Consider the following 6,000-nt stretch of genomic DNA (forward strand, 5'->3'; position numbering starts at 1 on the left):
GAGCTTTTGAAGACCTCTAACATATATCCTAATATAGTTCTAGATTGGAGAGAAAACTTAAAGAGCATTTATCATTGGAAACTTTCCCCTAGACCTCAAACACCAAAGGGACAAATGGTAATTCTCTCTTAAAACTAAAGTTTGTAAGTGACAAGATAATAAAAAGTATATCACTATGGTATGCCCCTTTTAAGGATGTAATTGATATAGGACTATTGTCCCGAGCAAGACTAGAGGTTTTCTTCTACGTTCTTTCCTACTAGTGCCCATTTGAATGGAGAATGTTGTAAATTAGTTCATTTTAAATAAAATTATATGGCCTTGACATTTTACTCATCAATTTTTCTTTTGAGGTTTTCTTAACCATGTATCCTAGAGATTGTATAATCATGAAGACATTTTACAATTATTTCAATTTCTATTTTTTGTATTAATTGTTACTTAAGTAGTGGTTAATAATTTTGATTTCAACCAATGATATCTAAGTATTTTTATCCTAATTATCAATTTTGAATTATCTAATGTATATATGTAATTTAAAATTTCTTAAATCAATGAAATTATTTTATTTCAATTTGATTGGGTCAAATATTTGGAGTGTTATAGGGGTGGATTTCTAGGAAGCATTATCCCTATTGTGAGGCAATACACACACACACACACACACACATGCACGCACGCACGCACGCACGCACGCACGCACGCGCGCGCACACACACACACACACACACACACACACACACACACACACACACACACACACACACACACACACACACACACACACACACACACACACACACACACACACACACACACATGTGCACACTATAAGTTTTTTCAAAAATAAAATTAAGCTTGTGAGGCAATATTCTCAGATGCAAAGATATGAAACATATTGTTAGTTCAGGATTTTTCAAAGTCACCATTCCTTTTGATGAATATTTTTCTGATTCACTCCTGTTTAAATTGTTTATTTTTGAACCATCATCTCTACCTCTTGTTGATCTTGTTGAGATGCAATAAACAATTCTTAGTAGCTCATTTATAGACCTTATCCTAAGAGTTCTTTCCTCCCTTTCTTTGCCTGTTGTTGACCAAGTTTGATCCATGAAATCTCAACACCACGTATATTGTTGTTATTAACTCGAGAGGTTCACAATTTCTTTAAGAAATATTGAACCACTTTGTACCACTCTCGAATGGTACAAAGCATTCTTGAATCCCTTGTACCCTTTATATCTAGTTCAATAGTTTGGTGGTTCCTTTAGTTCAACTAGTTCATGATTCTCATGCAACACTTGTTGTTGGGCCTAAGCTAGATGTGATGCAAAATTCAAGGAGAAGTTGCACTACATCTGGATGTCATTATGGAATTGACACATTCATGTGCAATTTAATAATTTATGGAAAGGTGATGGATGGTTAATATTTTGAGATCAAGACATCATTAATAATCATGCCGAGACATGGATTTGTGGATCTGGCATGTGTGGAAGCAAAATATCTTTTGGGTTTCTTACTTGGTAATTAATGCTAAAAGCCTTAATAGTCCCATCTCCCTTTTTTCATGGCATGTAAAGATTTATTGTGTATGTATCATAGTTAATGCCTTGTGTTTGTTTTGAAGTTTATATGAAGTGAATTGTTCCCTGCAAAAAGGTGCATAAGTTTCATTTGGTAATTTAAACACTAGCCATAGGAGTTGGGAGACAAAAGAAACTTCCATAGTTACCATAGTTGTTGTTCACTAGGTAACTTTTATATTTTCCTTTCCTACATTTCATCTTTTGATAAACAAGGTAGTGAATGCTTCTTTTATTTTTCCAAAAAGTGAGTTTCTAAGTCATGAAGTCCACCTTACATATGTTTGGGAATACTCGTAGTCTGTATAGTAAGTCACCCATCATATCAGATACCAACCTCCTAGGGGTTAATTTAGAAGGAATAACAAAGAGGCTATGCAAGAGGCTTTCGAAACCCTTTTCTACCAAAGTCTTGGATTGCAATTTCCTTATGGCCTCTACTTTCCCTCTTGCCTATCCTTGTTCAGAATTGATCCAAGAATGTATCCAAATGTATGACATACCCAACCATAATATTTTGAAAGGATATGGGAGTGTGTTATTAAGTGTTAACAAAGAATTTGTATCCAATTTGTTCCATCTTGAAGAACAAGAATTTGTAGACATGACCCCGACATCATCCTTGGTAAAGTTTTCAGCAACTCTAGATGTTTATAGGAATGCCATTGAAAGAAGTTGGATTGTGTCATTTTACAAAGGTGGTTCTAGGTTGCCTAAAACCCTTAAGAAAGACCATATGTCTCTGCAAGTTCATGATATAATAGTCTTGCTACAAAGGATATGTGGTTCTCTAGATGTGAGTATTTTGAAGACTGTGTGTATTTCTATATTTAGATAGTGTTGGAAGGGTCACAATTTTTGGACTGGGCCAAGCTAATTGCTAGCTCTTTGAGAAATCAAATCAAGGAGACTCTGAAGTTAAAGAAAGATTTCTATATGTCTTCATATTTGATGTACATTTTAGCTGGTACCAAGATTTGCAACACTTACCTCATGAACCTTGGACTGAAGGTATCACTATATACAATTATTGCCCTATGTTGCATAAAGACAAAGCCATGGAAAATTTCAAGAGAGTCCATGATATCTTCTCTGGAAAGCTATGTTTTGAATTGAAGGGTTCTCTTCATTGTAGATTTTCTCATGAATCTCAAAAAATTGTTCAATCCTATTGGAGTATATACATTATATATCTTAAGTTTACTTAACTAAGGATAGGAGGCTTTGATGATGAACCTATGCAACTCCCCAGATATGCTTTTGACTATTTTATCATAGTAGAGGTCTCTCGGAAACTAGTTGTTGTTATGAACAAGTTTTTTGCTAAGGAAGCAACATACATTATTAAATTAGGCAAACTTACCTATAAAAGTATGGAAGATGCCATATGCATAGGTTCAGACTTAGTTAATTTCTTTTTTTTCTTCTATCATGCTAGGTGTGATTTTAATAATAAGGGGATATTTCATAGCTTGTTCAAAACCAATGTTAAGTTCGTGCTTGCGCATAATGTTGAGGATTTTTGGGAAGATTGTATCATTGAAGTGGAAGTATGGGAAATAGAGTCCTCCAATTTTACCATTTCTCAAATTAAACTATATTAGCCAAATGTGGATGAGAACACCTCAGGTGTTGAAGAAGATAAGTTGGATCTCATTGAAACTCAAGCAGTTGAGTCCCTGGTTTCCAAACAAGTTGTCATAAATTGGGATTCTGAGGAGGAGGATAACATCCTTGAAAGAACAAAGGTTGTTTTTGAAAGAATAAATTCTTGGTTAAAAATGAGAAAGAGAAAGCATGTTCCAAAATGTTCTAATGCTACCATTAAATTTGTAGGTATAAGGAGATCTTCAACATCTAGTAGTGTCAAGGATGTTGACATTTCCTCAATATGCAAAACCCATTCCAAAAGAAAAGCTGAAATGTCAACACCAACAGGGTCTAGTGAAGCTATCTAGGTCGATAGTGAACCTGACAAAGAACAGGGTGGTGAACTTATTGACAATCGTCAACAAGTTTAGATGATAGTGGGCACTTCTCCTTAGAGGATTGAAGTTATGAGTACCCTAGCCAAGAATAGTGAACCTCAGAAAGCTTCTACTTCTACTCTGAATTGGTTAGTTGCTTCGATGAATAAAAAGAAAAAACTGTTACTTTTTTTTTTTCTTTTTCTGGTAGATGATATCATGAATAAATATACTACTAGAACTCTAAAGCCTAAAAGGACTAAGAGCACAACCAGGATAGTGCTTGATAATGCAATAGGTACAACAATTGTTGAGTTAGCCACATATAATCACAAGGAAGGTACTAATGAACTAGACCTTTAAAGGGTAAAAGCATGAACCTGTGTCACCTTTTATAAAGGAAAAGTGATATCACAATTTAAACTCTTCAACTTTAATGACATAAAAGTGGCATTTGTGTTTAGAATTTGAAGATGATGTAAACTAATGAAATGTGTAAAATTGGATAAAGTTTATGTCTGTAATTTTTTTTTTTTAAATTGAGTGAAAATTTTATTTATTTCAAATTTCTAAAGTCTATTTTTTTAATTTTTTAAAAATATTAAAAATATAGAGCTTTTCCCGTCAAAAATATATATGCAAATGTTCATATATTGGTCTAATTTTGGAATATGTTAGAGTTGACATGTATACCTAATGCACCAAAAAAGAAAAATTAAAATTTGGCTAATATCTTTCAAGTTATAACTAGTCAAAATCAAAGTTATTAGAAATTGATAGTTTTTTTCTCTTGTCAAACTGGTTCCATCAAATCTACATTTTTTTTAAAACAAATTACATATTCTTGAAGAAGACTCTCTCCTCTAGTGCAGCATTAAAAAATAATAATTTTTGAACATGATTTACTATTTTTTTCCTGTTTTTGAATAGACATCTTCTTGAATCTTAAATACCTACTTGTAATATTTTCAAATTATAACATATTATCCATAATAAAAATAATAAAAATTATATGATCATAATCATGACTTCGAGACCTACAAAAGTATATTTTTAGTTTTTAAAAAAAAACTTCAATTTACAAGGTCAAATTGGCCTTCAAAGTGAGATTTTTACAAAAGTTCTTATTTTTGCTTGTGTGGTTGCCACCTAGGATGCCACATAGGGAGTTACGACTGAAACTGTTTCAGCCAGACCCATTCCGGCCAAAATCCCCATTGGCCAATTAAACTGCATGTAGTTAATGTGGCTGTTTCATTTAAAATAAAGTTTATTTTTCTTTTAAAAAAAAAATAAATATACAAAACAACAAAAATTGGAAGAGCATTTTTGAAAGACAACTAATTTTGAAGCCATTTTCAACAACTATTTCACAGATTTAATCAGAATTGCAAAGGATCGAATATTTTGAAGGTGTTTTTTCCTGTTTACTTATTTTTATTTTTATGTATTCTATATTGAAGCATTAGCTCATATTTAGTGAAATCTAAATTATTATTTTGTTTCTATAGACTAAAGTATTCAATGGGCAGTAAAAGGAAAAGATCAAGGAAATATGATAGAACAAGAGATGACAAAATGAAAGGTCATACAAAACATAACCAAAACCAACCTACTAAAATTCTTGAACAGGATGAGATTCATGAAGAAAATGAAAGTAATAAAGAGGAAGAAATTGGTAGTTCTAGTGATAGAGACAAATTAGAAGGCATAACAAATTTGATGGATTTGGATGAGGAACTACTTTTAAACCAAATTCCATCTAAAGATATGATAAATGATAACACTATTAGAAAGCATGATCAGAACATGTGGGATGAATATTTCAAAGATCAAAGTATATTTGGACAAGCACAATTATTTGTCAAGTTATTTAGGAGAAAAGATATGAGACCCGTTTTGGAGTTGTTTGGTGTTGATAATAGGAAAAGCCATGCACATAATATTAATAAAACAATAGTTGAAAACTTGCAAAATGCTTATAACAAAATTGACAACACAACTCGAGGAGGTGATTTGAGTAATGCACATAGAGCATTGATGACTACTATATCTAGTAGAAAATTGACATATAGAAAATAGGTGCATGCAATTTTTGATGTACTACATATATCTAGAAGAACTGTCTAGAGATACATCAAGAGGAGAAATATGCTAGATGATAACATTGAGAATAATTGGGTGAATATTTGTAGAGTTCCTCGAAAAGACAAAATTTTTGAAGATGTAAAAAGACAAGTTGTTGAATTTTGGACCACACATTCTTGTGTTTCTTCCAATAGACATGATACTATACAAATTAAAGATCAAGAGACAGAGGCCAAAATTGAACATCCAAAACATTTCATAGATATAACTCAAAGTGAATTATTTAAAACATTCAAACAAGAATTTTCAAATGTCAAAAAATGTCAAAGAATGTTTGAGAGTTTGTGTCCTTTCTTTGT

The sequence above is a fragment of the Cupressus sempervirens genome, chromosome 4 (genome assembly GCF_028749045.1).
Source record: "Cupressus sempervirens isolate cs-2001-9-10 chromosome 4, ASM2874904v1, whole genome shotgun sequence".
Classification (NCBI taxonomy): domain Eukaryota; kingdom Viridiplantae; phylum Streptophyta; class Pinopsida; order Cupressales; family Cupressaceae; genus Cupressus; species Cupressus sempervirens.